This window comes from Magnolia sinica, chromosome 9, assembly GCF_029962835.1.
Source record: "Magnolia sinica isolate HGM2019 chromosome 9, MsV1, whole genome shotgun sequence".
NCBI lineage: Eukaryota > Viridiplantae > Streptophyta > Magnoliopsida > Magnoliales > Magnoliaceae > Magnolia > Magnolia sinica.
This window is the reverse complement of record NC_080581.1, coordinates 26476403-26494904: the sequence shown is the minus strand read 5'-3', so window position 1 is coordinate 26494904 and position 18502 is coordinate 26476403.

The following is an 18502-nucleotide window of genomic DNA, read 5'->3' as shown; positions in this document are numbered from 1 at the left end:
TGGAGAAGGAAATCAAGGAAATAGCCAAGAAGGTTAATGACTTGTGTTGAATAAAAGAGTCGGACACTGGGTTAGCTGCATCCAGCCAATGGGATCTTGTTTCTGATAAACAAATGATGTTGGAGGAGCAGCCTCTTCAGGTTGCAAGATGCACAAAAATAATAAATCAGAACTCCGAAGATGCAAAGTATGTGATAAATGTTAAACAAATTGCCAAGTTTGTCGCTAGCTTGGGCAATAAAGTTTCGCCAATAGATATAGAAGAAGGGATGCGTGTCGGTGTTGATCGAAATAAATACCAATGAATTGTGAGAGGGATATCCGGTTTGAGCTTCTTGCTCGCCTCTGCCCCAACTCCACTGGGGCGGACATCAGGAGTCTATGCACTGAGGCAGGCATGTATGTAATCCGAGCGTGGAGAAAGATAGTGACGGAGAAAGATTTCTTGGATGCAGTCAACAAGGTTATCAAGGGATATCAGAAATTTAGTGCAACTCCCAAGTACATGGTCTACAACTGACCGAGACTGCTTACTGCTTTACCCTGGCCTTTCATGATTTGATCCTGTTTGCCCCGCAATGTGCTGGTTGCCAATTCATCTGTTGAAAATTGTGTGTAAAAGGGGCCTCGCCTGCCTTCTTTGTTTGGTTTTTTTTTTTTTTTTTGGATATCGGTTACCGTCTTTAGTTGGAGTTGTAAGAGCAGATGGTGTTCTCTGGTCTCCCTGGTAAGCTGAACATGGTGATTGTCTTTGATAGTCATGGTCCAGCTTGGGTTGGAGAGGTGAGAAATGATAAGGGTTTGGCACTGGCCTTCTCAGGCCCTTGTGGTGCAGTGGATTCAATATCTGCAAACATACACGTTCTTAGAGGTCCTAACATTTTTTCTCCAGGAATGTTATTGTGGAGGGAGATTATCAAGTAATATTTCGGTGGGTACGGGAATCTTGGCAGGGCCCTTTATGTCTAGCTCCGTATAGCTGAATTGAAGATCTTGTTGGACAAATTTGGAAATAAGTGCTCTATTGTTTTGAAAGAAGCGAATGGCATGCCCGGGCCAAAATTGGAGAAACAAGAACTTCACTCAATATTGGCCAATCCCTGAATTTGTAATATATTTTCTACTGTCTTTCATTCCTTACAAAAAGAGCAAAGAAAAAGGAAAAGAAAATACTTACAATCAATTCATACAGCAATTCTCCATGATCAACAAATATAATTATAAGGAGTTAAGACACTAACAGAAAAAAGAGAGACAAAACTCTGGAGAGACAAATCACAAATTTGAGAATTTTATAGAAACATCTTTAAATGACTCCTACCAATGATTCCACTCCTCCCACAAATATCTATCCTCCAAAGATAAGAAGTGAAAGTTAACTATAATTCTTAGAACCTTCAAACACATCAAAAGATACAGCTAATAAACAAGATTTATTTATCAAACAAAAATGGCTATCATCAATCATGTAAAAGAGGACCTATACAAAACTATCCTCTCAAGATAAAGAAGTGAAAGTCAACCATAGTTGTTAGAAAATTTAAACATGACAAAATATAGAATTTATAAACAAGATTTATCTATATAACAAAAAGGGCGATCATAAATCATGAAAAAGAGGATCCATGTCATATAACTGACGATACAAATACTTCAAAATGGTTAACATATTCATATAATATTGTGTCCAACACTTCAAGTTTGTGTAAAATCCATACTCATGACCTTCCATATGTGGGTACTGTAGCATAGAGAAAAATTAGAAAGGTTGACTCCTGAAAATCGCTAAAGAAGTGAAAGTTGATTTGAAAATGGGACCAATCTAGCTTGAAAACCCAAAATTGGATGGAAATGCTGGTGATCATTAAGTAAACAATGTGAAACTAGAAACTTTACTACAACTTCACTTTCTACAACTACAAAATGACAAACAACATGAAGATCTATTTCCAATCCAGAATAAAAATTCCTGACCAGATGGAAATTGAATTTTCAGGGATTAGCTAAAATGATATCAACCAAATGAATCATGTGACAGAAAAAGAATCACTTTTGCATGAAACATTGAACTGCCTAAGAGAGAAAACTCATAAATGAGAAAAGCTTTAACCAAGGAGAACCTCCATTGCATAAAGAAATCATCAACTAACAAACTATTTTAGAAATGGCCTTCTAAGCATTTATGCTAGAATCAAGACATGGATAAGAAACCATGGGAGAAAAAGTACATTCTGGAAAGTTTTGTATGAATTACTTCCTAAAACTTTTTTTATATAAGGAAAACATATACTGCTTTTTTATGTGGAAATTAGTGTGTTTCTACACAAACTTTTTAGGAATCTATCATTAAGATCAGACTTTTTTTTTTTTTTAATTGCCAACAGTAATATAGTTAGGATAAGGCTGTGATAGTGATGGAGATAGCGATCCATAGAAGTAATTTTATTAGAACAAGTTAAAAGATTACAAGTATCCATATAGACAATGGATTGAAAAAGCCATCATTCAATAAAAGGATAAGGAACCCTACATAAACTAGGATAGAAATTGAAGGAAATCATTCACCTTCGAATAAGATTCTCTAAACCTTTATGAATTCCTTTCCAAGAATCCATGTGCAATATGCATGGTACTTTAGGTGCCTTTTCAATTTCTTCATTTGAAAGACAAAAGCATAGCATGAGTGAAAGAGAGACTGGTAACCCCAAATTTCTTATGGTCACGAAAATAACTTAAATAGTTACACAAAAAGAGCATTTTTTTTTTTAATATTTAGGGTTAAAAAAAAATAAAAAAAGGATGAAGGTAAACTACAAAGATCAAATTGATCCAAAACTTTTGTGGCCTTCAAAAGGTTTTTAATAGTTATCTATCATTGTTTTGATTGGTATAACCCACCTGAGATTATTGAGTTCTTATGATTTGAAATCACATCTTAAAATATGATGGAAAAATATATGGACGGTGTCGATATACATAAAAGATATCGAGGTGGGCCTTATACGGTTAGAGTAACACCCATGAAGGAGTTACCTAAATAGTGAAATGGTACGATAAGGTTACCTCATGGGAACTTCCCATGAGGTTAATCTGTGTGCGCCCCTGATGTATGTAGAACATCAACACCATGCATTTGATGTGTCCCCTTTAAGTCCAAAAATCAGTCGTATACAAAACTCAGGTGGGCCATAACATCTAAAACTATGTGAAGACATCCCTAAAACATATAAAAGCATTTAATTGGTGGGGCCCACATGAGTTTTGGATGTGTATGAAACTTGGGCTGACTCCTCATCCAAGTGGGACACACATAATGAATGGGCTGGATCTATGAACCACATCTAGGTGAGCCCAATAAATGATTATGAATGTTTTAATGGGAGGGTAACCCTCTCAACTATAGTATGTGGTGTGGCCCACCCAAGTCATGGATTGACTTTATTTTTAAGCTCGTGGCCCAAAGTCATGGTTTATCCACACCGTCAATCCATTTTTCCAGATCATTTTAATGGTTGAGTCCACAATTAAAGCATATCCAAAGCTCAAGTGGACCATACCACAAGAAACAGTGGGTAGAGTGGATAAAATGAATAAATCATGGTGGGTCCCACAGGATTTACTCAGTATGCTTAGGGTATAAAGGGCCCTATAGGGCCTAAAAAAATATGTGTCTTATCTAAGCCGACTATTTATTTTAAAATATTATTATAGGGCATGAAACCAAAAATCATCTAGATTGAAGGTTAAAGTGGACCATACGGTAGGAACCATGGAGATTAAATCACATGTGTTTGCTATGGTGGGGAACGGATTGGCTACTCCCCCTGACACCAGCCATTGGTTGGTGGTCAGTGCTCTGTGGGGCCCACCATGATGTATGTGTATCATCCATGCCATCCATCTATTTTTATATATCATTTTATGATATGATAAAAAAAAATGAATTATATCTCAATCTTAAGTGGACCACATTACAAGAAATAGTGTTGAATGAATTTTGACCATTAAAAATGTTTTGGGAACCATAAAAGTTTTGGATCAAGCTGATATTTATTTTTTCCCTTCATCTAGGTCTTTATGATCAAATCAACAGATTATATGTCAAATAAACAGTACAGTGGGCCTTAGGAGGATTTTAATTATGAATATCCATTCATTATTTTTGTCCTGTGGTGTGGCTCACCTAGGATTTATATCGCTATCATTTTTTGTATCAAGCACTAAAATGATCTGTAAAAATGGATGAATGGAATGGATGAAACATGTACATCATGGTGGGGCCCACAGAGCACCGACCACAACCCACGATCCCGCCCAAAATTGGGCGTGCGCTCAAAACAGAGCCGCACCCAATGTTTCCCCCCATTTCTCAGCCCCTCCCTCCGCGCTCTCTCACGGCCCTGCCTCTGCAATGTCTCGCCGCCCTCCCTCTGGCCCCCCCCCCTCTCTCTCTCCGTCCTGGTCCCAGACACCCGCGTGACTCTCAGCTTCTTCCTACCCCCGACTCTCTCTCTCTCTCTCTCTCTCTCTCTCTCTCTTCCTCACTTGCATCATCTCCAGATCTGGTGCGGCCAGCAGCCCCTGCCCTTCATCTCTTCCCCAGCCAGGTACTCATTTCTCTATTTAGGTTTTTAATTTTTAGTTCTGTAAATCCGCACTGGGGGTTTGTTGGCCATGTCTGGTAAACAATAGGACCAATGATCTAGATGGCCTGGGTTGCTATAGATGTATACCATGTATACAATGGATGCAGACATAGAATAGTCTTTCCATTCATCATTTGTTGTGAATGTTTAAGGTGTGCACAACATGTGTTTGATGAAATATCTCTGCTGGAGAAGGTGGATTGCATACTTTGTAACTCAGCATGCTAGTAAACTCTATGGGGCCACTGCGATGGGTGTGTCTTATCCATGCAGGCCATCTATTTTTCAACTCATTTTATGGCATGAGCCCAAATGGAAGCATATCCATTGCTCAAGTGGGCCCACCACCGAAAACAGTGGGAATCGAAGACCCACTGTTGAAAACTTCTTAGGGCAGCAGAAGTTTCGAATCAAGCTGATATTTGTGTTTTCCCTATGTCTGTGTGAGCTTATGAACAAGTTGGGTGACAAATACACATTGTTGTGGGCCCTATGAAAGTCTCAACGGTGGATGTCATAATCCCCACTCTTTCCTGTATGTAGTCCAGCTGAGCTTTGGATAAAATGAGGATTGTTGGTCTATAATGTCTACTCACACTCCTGTTGCTGCTTCCTAATTGTTTGTCCTTGCTAATATTTTGAAATAGACGCATCTGCTCCCACACCTGAATCTGTTATTGCTTCCCTTCATGCTTCTTACAACCATTGAAACAAAGCCTGATTGTACCTTCTAAGTTTAATATTTTCATCTATGCTTCCTAGTAGTGCCGCTGTAGGTTAAAATATGGAACACTGTCATTATGAGACATCTGAAGAGTGATCAAAATGCCTGCCTATGGATTTGTATGAGAACAATATAGCCTTACATGAATAACCTGTGTGGTGGCCAATATGATTTTTATTTTAGCAATTGGTTGCTGATATGTTCAAGTCTGTCTCAAATATATCATGGGTTTTATATGGATTGGTTTCAAACACTTCAGTGACTGCTGTGACACTTTTGCTCATTTTCATCATGCAAATGATGGGAGCTTCACTTTTTTGGAAAATTAAAGAATCTTCATTTGCGGAACATGGTGTTTGGGACTGTAATTTAATCAATGAACACCCAGCTGCTAACCACTAAGCAAATTGTTGGGTCTTTGCAACAGTATGCATATTAAGATATGTTTAGAGGTGTTTGGCCATTTTTACAAGATGTTGGAGATCATTGAATTTGAGTTTTTCTGAAAGACCCTTGGTAACCATAACACAAGCCTTATCCATTCTCCCTTTGCTCGGGTGTTAGCCTCATTCCAATTTAAGAAAAAAAATAGAGAAATAGCTGATTTTATTCCAAAATAGAGAAAAAGAATCATATTCCAGTTACTCTTTCCCTCTCCATGCATGATCGAAACCTTCTCAATGAAAGCAGATGCCATTTGTGAGTTGAACCATAATTATTTTATTTTATTTTTTAATAATAGTTTGAATTCAAATTGGACCATTATTCCTAATAGCCTTCCAATTATCTTTTCACTTATAGTCAGTAGGCTTGCAAATGGGTTTGGGTATTTCTAAGACTATTATGAAGGTTGTCACCCTTACATCATAGAAGCTCGGTCAGAGAGGAATGCACGTATGTCCATTGAGGCAAAATTTGAAGCATCAATGACTCAAATTACTGAACTTAGGCAAGAATTTGCTGAACTCAGGCAACAAATTACTCAAAGCTAACTACTTCACCGCTCCCCTAATACAGCTGCATCTCAGGTACTGCATTTGTCGTGATCAAATGATATAATTATTATTTTTAAAGATAAAAGTAGCATTATTATTTACATGAAACCATTATTTTATTTATAGACCCACCGTCGATCTGGTGAGCCCTCAAGTATTCGAGAAGACTCTGCAATAACTCCATCGATGGAACAAATTTGCCAATTGAGAGATATCCGTGGTCGGACTGTTGCTAGTGGGCGGATGGTGTCAGATAATACAGGCATTCCTCCAGAATGCATCAGAGTTGAAATAGATGATATCAACATTCGCACAACAGAGTTGTTTAATGATGACAGGACATTTGAAGATATTCAATTGGGTGAATTGTTGTTTGGCCCAAATTCCTGATGAGAATTTGAATATTTAGGAGTTTTGTTTAACTTTTTGAACTCTAGGATATTTTGTATGACGAAAACTTGATTATTCACTAAAATCCTTTTTTTATCAAGTTGCCTTTTTTATTTATTTAATCTTTAACATCCTTTTTATTAATTATGGCTTGTTGTCATTTATTTTTTATTAACCAAGTCAATAAAGGATTTCAATTTCAAATGTAACTGAAGTATTGACAGAACGTTGTCTCCTGTTGCAGTACGAGATGTTATAAGAATATGCATTGATTGTGTATTTGAATTTTTTAAAATGCACCAACCAGAAACGATTTGAGACGACGTTCAATGATACTTTGTTAAATATAAAATTTATGACCTTTAGTAACTTGGTTAATTAAAAAGAACTATGTAGTGGCTTGATCTCAATCTGACTTTTTGGGTACGTAGGCAGCCATTTGTAATGTACTAGAATATCGGTGCAACCACAAATCTTTTTTCTCCTTTGAATTGTAACAGACTGTATCGGTTGCATTTTTCTCTATCATACAGGTTGTGGCTATCAAAGATATAATATCACCTCCTTATAGGGAAACATTTAATGATTTGTACAGGTAAATTCATTTTTTCTTATTCCTTATATTGTTTTCCAGTTATATTTGTGTTGGTTTCAGAGTATAGGAAGCAATAGAAAGTGTTGGTCGATTGTGGCTTATAGATAAAGAGATGAGTAACCAACAATATGAATATGGGAGGCCTTCCCCAGGTATCCAAATGCTTTTAGATATAATTATGTTGTTTTTAAATGTATTAGCTCAAAATTGATGGAGCAGACCCAGATGTGCGTCGGAGCTATCCGGATGTTGAGTGGGGGTCCCTGGAAGGTGGAAACCCCTGTTATGACCATGATGAAGCTATAACCATTTCCAATGGATAACATTGGAGTGGCCTGGCCATTTAGACAGGCCATGTTTATGTATTTACTCGAAATTAATGGAGTAGACTCAGATGTGCGCCAGAGCTATCCGGATGTTGAGAGGGGGTCCCTGGAAGATGGGAACCACTGTTATGACCAAGATGAAGCTGTCCATTTCCTATGGACAACATTGGAAGGGACTAACCAATTGGAGCAAGCCGTGTTTATATCTGTATTTGCAGGGACCACACCCTTAACCTATAACCTAAACCTATTCTCAAATCCCAAAACCTATAACTACAACCTAAACCTAGAAACTATAACCTAAACCTACACCTAATCCTAATCTCAACTCCCAAACCTAAACCCGACCCCGAACCCGAACCCGATTTCCTAAACCTAAACCTTAACCTATTCTCAATTCCCTAAACCTATAGCATATAACATAAACCTAAACCTAAACCTAAACCTATAACATAAAACCTAAACCTAAACCTAAAACCTAAATGTATTCTCAAATCCCTAAACCCAAACCTACACCTAATCCGAATCTCAACTCCCTAACCTAAACCTAAACCCGCCTTAAAAACCCAAACCTACACCCGATCCTGAACATGAACACGATTTCTTAAACCTAAGCCTTAACCTATTCTTGATTCCCTAAACCTTAACCTATAACCTAACTTAAACCTAAACCTATAACCTACACATATAACCTAAACCTAAACCTATAACCTAAACCTAAGCCTAAAACCTAATCCTATGACTTAAAACCTAAATGTATTCTCAAATCACAAAACCTAAACCTACAGTTAATCCTAATCGCAACTCCCTAACCTAAACCTAAACCTAAACTTGAAAATCCAAACCTAAACCTATAACTTACACTTATAACCTAAACTAAAACCTATAACCTACACTTATAACCAAAACCTAAACCTATAACCTAAACCTATGACCTAAAACATAAATGTATTCTCAAATCCCTAAACCTAAACCTACACCTAATCCTAATCTCAACTCCCTAACCTAAACCTAACCTAAACTTGAAAACACAAACCTAAACCCGATCCCGAACACAAACCCGATTTCCTAAACCTAAACCTTAACCTATTCTCGATTCCCTAAACGTTAACCTATAACCTAACTTAAACCTAAACCTATAACCTACACATATAACCTAAACCTAAACCTATAACCTAAACCTAAGCCTAAAACCTAAACTTATGACCTAAAATCTAAATGTATTCTCAAATCCCTAAACCTAATCCTACACCTAATCCTAATCTCAACTCCCTAACGTAAACCTAAACCTAATCTTGAAAACACAAACCTAAACCCGATCCCGAACACGAACACGATTTCCTAAACCTAAACCTTAACTTATTCTCAATTCCCTAAACCTAAAGCTTAAAACCAAAACCTAAACCTTAACCTATTCTCAATTCCCTAAACCTATAGCTTATAACCTAAACCTAAACCTAAACCTAAACCTATAACATTAACTTAAACCTAAACCTATGACCTAAAACCTAAATGTATTCTCAAATCCCTAAACCTAAACCTTCACCAAATCCTAATCTCAACCCCCAAACCTAAACCAAAACCAAAACATGAAAACCCAAACCTAAACCTATAACCTGCACTTATAACCTAAACCTAAACCTATAACCAACACTTATAACCTAAACCTAAACCTATAACCTAAACCTATGACCTAAAGCCTAAATGTATTCTCAAATCCCTAAACCTAAACCTACACCTAATCCTAATCTCAACTCCCTAACCTAAACCTAAGCTTAAACTTGAAAACCCAAACCTAAACCTATAACCTACACTTATAACCAAAACCTAAACCTATAAGCTAAACCTATGACCTAAAACCTATATGTATTCTCAAATCCCTAAACCAAAACCTACACCTAATCTTAATCTCAACTCCCTAACCTAAACCTAAACCTAAACTTGAAAACCCAAACCTAAACCCGATCCTGAACCCGAACCCCATTTTCTAAACCTAAACCTTAACCTATTCTCAATTCCCCAAATCTATAGCTTATAACCTAAACCTAAACTTAAACCTAAACCTAAACCTAAAACCTAAAATCTAAACCTAAACCTAAAACCTAAACATATTCTCCAGTCCCTAAACCTAAACCAACACCTAATCCTAATCTCAACCCCCTAACCTAAACCTAAACCTAACTTGAAAACCCAAACCTAAACCCGATCCCGAACATGAACCCGATTTCCTAAACCTAAACCTTAACCTTTTCTCGATTCCCTAAACCTTAACCTATAACCTAACTTAAACCTAAACCTATAACCTACCCTTATAACCTAAACCTAAACCTATAACCTAAACCTAAGCCTAAAACCTAAATCTATGACCTAAAACCTGAATGTATTCTCAAATCCCTAAACCTCAACCAACACCTAATCCTAATCTCAACTCCCTAAAATAAACCTAAACTTAAACTTGAAAACGCAAACCTAAACCCGATCCTGAACTCGAACCTAATTTTCTAATCCTAAACCTTAACTTATTCTCAATTCGAAAAATCTATAGCTTATAACATAAACCTAAACCTTAACCTTAACCTAAACCCAAACTTATAACCTTCACCTAAACCAATACCTATGACTGAAAACATAAATGTATTCTTAAATCTTTAAACCTAAACCTACACCTAACCCTAATCTCAACTCCCTAACCTAAACCTGAAACCCCAAACCAAAACCCTGATCCCGAACCCCAACCCGATTTCCTAAACCTAAACCTTAACATATTCTCAAATCCCTAAACCAAAACCTACACCTAATCCTAATCTAAACTCCCTAACCTAAACCTAAACCTAAACTTGAAAATCCAAACCTAAACCAGATCCCGAACCTGAACCTGATTTCCTAAACCGAAATCTTAATTATTCTCAATTCCCTAAACCTATAGCTTATAATCGTAACCTATTCTTAATTCCCTAAACTTATAGCTTATAACCTAAAAGAAAACCTTAACCTAAACCTAAACCTATAACCTTAACCTAAACTTAAACCTATGACCTAAAACCAAAATGTATTCTCAAATCCCTAAACCGAAACCTACACCTAATCCTAATCTCAACTCCCTAACCTAAACCTAAACCTAAACTTGAAAACCTAAACCTAAACCCAATCATAAACCCGAACCCGATTTCCTAAACCAGAACCTTAACTTATTCTCAATTACCCAAACCTAAAGATTATAACCTAAACCTAAACCTTAACCTATTCTCAATTCCCTAAACCTATAGCTTATAACCTAAACCTAAACCTTAACCTAAACCTAAACCTAAACCTAAACCTATAACCTAAACCTAAACCAAAACATATGACCTAAAACCTAAATGTATTCTCAAATCCCTAAACCTAAACCTACACCTAATCCTAATCTCAACTCCCTAACCTAAACCTAAACCTAAACTTGAAAACCCAAACCTAAACCTATAACCTACACTCATAACCTAAACCTAAACCTATAACCTACACTTATAAACTAAACCTAAACCTAAAACCTAAACCTATGACCTAAAACCTAAATGTATTCTCAAATCCCTAAACCTAAACCAACACCTAATCCTAATCTCAACTCCCTAACCTAAACCTAAACCTAAACATGAAAACCCAAACCTAAACCTATAACCTACACTTATAGCGTAAACCTAAACCTATAACCTACACTTATAACCTAACCCTAAACCTCCAACCTAAACCTATGACCTAAAACCTAAATGTACTCTCAAATCCCTAAACCTAAACCTACACCTAATCCTAATCTCAACCCCCTAACCCAAACCAAAACCTAAACTTGAAAACCCAAACCTAAACCTATAACCTACACTTATAACCTAAACCTAAACCTATAACCTACAATTATAACCTAAACCAAAACCTTTAACCTAAACCTATGACCTAAAACCTAAATGTATTCTCAAATCCCTAAACCTAAACCTACACCTAATCCTAATCTCAACTCCCTAACCTAAACCTAAACCAAAACTTGAAAACCCAAACCTAAACTCAATCCCGAACCCAATTTCCTAAACCTAAACCTTAACCTATTCTCAATTCCCTAAACCTATAGCATAAACCTAAACCTAAACCTAAACCTATAACATAAAACCTAAACCTAAACTTGAAACCTAAATGTATTCGCAAATCCCTAAACCTAAACCTACACCTAATCCTAATCTCAACTCCCTAACCTAAACCTAAACCTAAACTTGAAAACCCAAACCTAAACTTGATCCCGAACCCGATTTCCTAAATCTAAACCTTAACCTATTCTCAATTCCCTAAACCTATAACATAAACCTAAACCTAAACCTAAACCTAAACCTATAACGTAAAACCTAAACCTAAACCTAAAACCTAAATGTATTCTCAAATCCCTAAACCTAAACCTACACCTAATCCGAATCTCAACTCCCTAACCTAAACCTACACCTTATCCGAATCTCAACTCCCTAATAGAAACTTAAACCCGTCTTGAAAACCCAAACCTACACCCGATCCTGAACACGAACCCGATTTCCTAAACCTAAGCTTTAACCTATTCTTGATTCCCTAAAGCTTAACCTATAACTCAACTTAAACCTAAACCTATACCCTACACATATAACCTAAACCTAAACCTATAACCTTAACCTAAGCCTAAAACCTAATCCTATCACTTAAAACCTAAATGCATTCTCAAATCCCTAAACCTAAACCTAAACCTAATCCTAATCTCAACTCCCTAGCGAAACCTAAACCTAAACTTGAAAACCCAAACCTAAACCTATAACATACACTTATAACCTAAACCTAAACCTATAACCTACACTTATAACCTAAACCTAAACTTGAAAACCCAAACCTAAACCTATAACATACACTTATAACCTAAACCTAAACCTATAACCTACACTTATAACCTAAACCTAAACAAATAACCTAAACCTATGACCTAAAACCTAAATGTTTTCTCAAATCCCTAAACCTAAACCTACACCTAATCCTAATATCAACTCCCTAACCTAAACCTAAACCTAAACTTGAAAACCCAAACCCAAACCCGATCCCGGACCCGAACCCGATTTCCTAAACCTAAACCTTAACCTATTCTCGATCCCCTAAACCATAACCAATAACCTAACTTAAACCTAAACCTATAACCTACACATATAACCTAAACCTAAACCTATAACCTAAACCTAAGCCTAAAACCTAAACCTATGACTTAAATCCGAAATGTATTCTCAAATCCCTAAGCACAAACCTACACCTAATCCTAATCACAACTCCCTAACCTAAACATAAACCTAAACTTGAAAACCCAAACCTAAACCTATAACTTACACTTATAACCTAAACCAAAACCTATAACCAACACTTATAACCGAAACCTAGCCCTATAACCTAAACCTATGACCTAAAACCTAAATGTATTCTAAAATCCCAAAACCTAAACCTACACCTAATCCTAATCTCAACTCCCTAACCTAAACCTAAACCTAAACTTGAAAACACAAACCTAAACCCAATCCCGAACCCGAACCCGATTTCCTAAACCAAAAACTTAACCTATTCTCAATTCCCCAAACCTATAGCTTATAACCTAAACCTAAACCTAAACTTAAACCTATAACCTAAAACCTAAACCTAAACCTAAAACCTAAACGTATTCTCCAATCCCAAAACCTAAACCTACACCTAATCCTAATCTCAACTCCCTAACCTAAACCTAAACCTAACTTGAAAACCCAAACCTAAACCCGATCCCGAACATGAACCCGAATTCCTAAACCTAAACCTTAACCTTTTCTCGATTCCCTAAACCTAAACCTATAACCTGTAAGTGCTATAGTTTCTATCCCTGTTTGTTGTCAAATTTGTAGTGCCAAAATCACTATTATACTCTGTTATATATAACTTGCATAAATGAAGCTCTCTCAAGGATCAACATTCATAAACAACCTAAGCTCACAGCAAGCAAAGCTCTCAAGTACAAGACTCAAGATCTTGAATGAAAGAACTGATCACAAGACAAGACTCTTGAATGCAAGAACTGCTCACAAGACTCAAGCTGAAAAGAAAAAGAAAGTACAAGGCAAGACTCAAGCTGAACTCAAGACTCAAGTTGAAAGTCAAGCTGAACTCAAGACTCAAGCTGAAACTCAAGCCACTTTCATGATTGAGCTACTTCAAGGTTTAGTCTACATCAAGACTTCAAGGCTCATTCTTCATGGTCTCTTGTTTCAATGTCTATACTTCATGATTGAGGTTTGTTTGACCATAGGATGACCTTAGAAGTAGGTCATTTCGGATACATAAGCCGAATGTTATTTTACATGTGATTGGTCTGTTCTTCGACTAGTCCTAGGGCTTCTTCGACTAGTCCTAGACTTGCTTCGACCAGTCTAAGAAAATCTTCAACCAGTCGTGAGTTTGTTACAAATTCCGGATAAAATCTGTTAGCCTTCGACTAGTCCTGGAATCTGTTCGACCAGTCGTAGGAACAGTGTCGACCGATCTTCGACCAGTCGTACAATCTATGACTCGAAGTCCAGCGAACCTTTGCAGGACCTACGACCAGTCGAAGGAAACCTACGACCAGTCGTAGGAGGGCTACGACCAGTCGTAGAACGGTCAAAGTATATCCCGCCGGATTTTTCAAATATCTGTTACAGCTTCGACTAGTCGAAGAGCACTCTAGACCAGTCGAAGACCTGATCTTCTCACCTATAAATAGAGCACGAATCTCAGAAGAAATCATCGATTTAATTAAAGTATTCAAGCCAATCTTCATCGAACTTCTGAGAGATAATTCTGTGCTCCATCTAAGCTAAGTGTGCTTATTTAATATTCTCTTTCCTTAGCTTTATTTAATTGATTTTGTTTCTTATATTCCAATCTGATTTGATAAGAGGAATTATTATTCCCTTTCTTTGGAATCAAAATCAATTAAGGCAAGCCCTATTTGGTTTAATTTAAAATCAATTAGATCTAGAACCATTGTAATCGAGTACTGGACATTGAACTTGGACATTCAATCATCTACTTTGATTTGGTTCTACCGGGCTGCTACAACGAAGAAGATATTCAGGTATTTTACATATTGTAAATTCCTTTCTATTATTTTGGTTTCTTTCAAGATTTGTTAGAAAAATCTTGTTATTTTGGTTATCTGAGGAGAGCCAGGAAAACTCAGAAGTGAGGGTTTTTTAATTGTGTAAGCCCACATACAAAGACACAATTGTAAGGGTTTTGGGTGAACCTGGGAAAACCTATCTTTAGTGAACGCTAATATCCCCTGTGTGAGGATATTAGGAGTGGAGTAGCTTTTTGTGTGGCTGTTGGATAACAGTTGGTGAACACACAGGCGAACCACTATAAACCCTTGTGTTGTGGTTGATTGTTTTACTCTTCTAATTTTTATTCTTTTTGTGGGATGTATGTATGGTGGTGAATGTTGTAATTATTTCAAGCTTTGTGAGAATGTTGTAATAGCTTAGAATTTACTTTCTGCTATTCCTTTATAAGCTTGATTTTCAATTTCATTTGAAAGTTGTTCCAGCAAGGTTGCCCTGCCATTTTTATGGTGTATGGCTGTCCCTAGAACAATACATCTTTAATTACAAGTTATTTCATTTCAGTTTATATTTAATTCTGTATTCCTCTTCGATTTGAGACTTGATACAAAGACCTTTCTAGAAATAAGGTTGTCCTACCATAAACTCTGTTTTTGGTGTAAGGTTGTCCTTAGAATAACGTTTGTATCAACCTCTCAAGATCTGAATTTTGAGGTTGTTTTACTTTCCTGCATTGTTATTTAATTTGGCTATCATTTTCTTTATTATTCCGCTGTTATAAGTTTTTATTTGGCATTGTCCTATTCACCCCCCCTCTAGGACATATAGCTTGGCCTTTTCAAGTGGTATCAAAGCCTAATAGCTCTTTTTTTTTTGGATTTAATTCCTGAGCTAACGATTTAAGCTATTTAAGATGTCAAATTTTGATAGCCTTTCAGTCACTAGGCCTCCACCCTTTGATGGCTCCAACTATGCCTATTGGAAAGCCAGAATGAGGATCTTCCTCAAATCAATGGATGAAAATGTGTGGCAAGCCACAGTGACTGAATGGAATCCTCCAATCATGGAAGTTACTGGGGTTGATGGTTTAAAGTCTATGAAAACCACACCATATTACCAATGGACCACCCTTCAGAAAAGTGAGAGTAGTGCAAATGCTAAAGCACTAAATGCAATTACTTGCGCACTATCACCGGATGAGTTCAAAAGAATCATCTCTTGTGATACTGCAAAGCAAGCTTGGGATGTATTAGAAATGACACACGAGGGTACTACAATTGTCAAAAAATCTAAAGTCCAACTCCTCATAACCAGATTTGAAGAAATTCATATAGAGGAAAATGAAATGTTTATGGACTTCTACACTAGATTGAATGACATTGTAAACTCAATGTGGGGTCTTGGCGATAAAATCCCAGAAAGTAAAGTGTGTGCAAAAATACTACGCTCACTTCCTGAACGGTTCAATTCTAAAGTAACCGCAATCCAGGAACTTCGTGATACGGATAATATGAGGGTTGAAGAACTAGTTGGTTCTCTACAAACCTACGAGTTAAACTTTAAAGCTCCTAAAGGTAAATCTATCGCGCTAAAATCTTCTAAATGTAATTCAGAAGAAAATTCTGATTCAGAAGATGATATGGCTCTTTTGGCTAAAAAATTTTATAAGATTTTCAAAAGCAAGAAAAGGGTTGATTTTCAAAAATCAAATGACAAAAAGAAGTTTAGACCCAAATCTCAAAAATCCTTGAAAGATAGTCAATGTTACAACTGTCTAGAATATGGGCACTTAGCAAATAGATGTCCTAAAAGGGACAAACCCAAGAAGAAGGGTATGTTGGCTACATGGGATGAATCATCTGATTCTGAAGGTTCTTCTGAATCAGAAGATTCTGAAACTAAGTCGGGCAATGAGGTCAAAGCTCTTATGACTCTAGCCAAATTCACATTTTCAGATAATGACTCTACATGTGAAGAAAATCTGAATAGTAAATGTGAAAATGAAGATGATCTTCAAGACGCTTATAATGCCCTATATAAGGAAAGTTGTAAAATTGCTGTCAAACTTAAACTTCAAGAAGAAAAGTTTTCTAAACTCAAAAATTGTTTTGATTCACTTGTCTTAGAAAAATCACAAATTTCAGATAGTTTTGAAAAATCAAAATGTGATTTGGAATTCAAAAACTCACTAATTGTTGATTTAAAATCTGAAATTGAGAATCTTAAAACTGAAGTATCTTCTCTTCTTAGTTTAAAGGACACATGGAAATATGCCCAAGGTGATCCAAAGTTAGAAAAACTTTTATCTGGATCAAGAAAAGGTGGTGATCGATCCGGGTTGGGGTATGATAAAAATCTACCTCCTAAACAAAAGTATACTCCTATGTTTGTTAAAGGAGAGTCCTCAAACTCAAAAGGGAAAAGTACTTATCAAGATTTTTCTGAAAATTCAAAAACTTTTCAAAAACCTAGAAACAGCCATGTCAACTTTAATCAGAATCGAAATCCACTAGCTGAAAAGATAGTTGATTTACTCAAGGAGCTATTAAAATCTAACTCTATAGGTCATTCCTACAAGTATACACAAAAGAAGACCAACTATGTTCCTAAACCCAAAATTATGAAATGGGTTCCTAAAGTCACCGCTTGGTTGCTCACACCGCTTTCAAAGCAACAAGTCATTCAAAGTGGTACCTAGGACGGTGGATGCTCCAGGCATATGACAGGGTGACAAAGCCTTATTCACCGATTTGAAAGACATGACTGATGGTTCGTCACATTTGGTGATGGAAGCAATCGCAAGATTTTAGGCCAAGGTACGGTTCAACTTTTTAATCTTCCGTGTTTAAAAATGTTTTATATGTTGAAGGCCTAAAGCACAACTTGCTTAGTATATCACAAATATGTGATAATAACCATAATGTTTGGTTTTCTAATCAAAGTGTGAAATACTAAATAATAAGGGTTATGTAATATTAACGGACGTAGAACGTCCGAAAATTGCTATATTATTAGCGAATCCACTCATCTAATCAAACATGTTACATGGTCCATACAGAGACCGATTTATGGCACAAACGTCTTAGACATGTACATTATCGAAATTTATATCGATTGAGTAAACGAGAACTTGTAAGAGGTTTACCCAAACTTCAGAAATTAGATAAAATATGTGGTGAGTGCCAGATAGGCAAACAAACAAAGAACTCACACAAAAGAGTGAATTCAAATACCACATCAAGACCACTCGAACTTCTCCACATGGACCTGATAGGACCTACCAGAACGGAAAGTCGTGGTGGTAAAAAGTACATCTTGGTAATAGTTGATGACTTTACCAGATTCACTTGGGTAGTCTTCTTAAGGGATAAATCTGAAACCCTTGAAGAAGTAAGAAAAGTTCTCAAAAGGATTCAAACTGAAAAATCCTCTCAAATCAGTAAAATTCGTAGTGATCATGGATCTGAATTTGAGAATAGCAATTTTGAGAAGTTCTGTACCGACCAAGGAATATTACATGAATTCTCTGCTCCCAAAACTCCACAACAAAATGGAGTTGTAGAAAGAAAGAATAGGGTGCTTCAAGAAATGGCTAATGTCATGTTGAATAGCATGAAGCTCTCTAAAAATCTTTGGGCTGAAGCAGTCAACACAGCTTGCTATATTATTAACCGAGTCTACACTAGAAAAGATAATAATAAAACGGCTTACGAATTGTGGTTCAATAAAAAGCCTACTGTT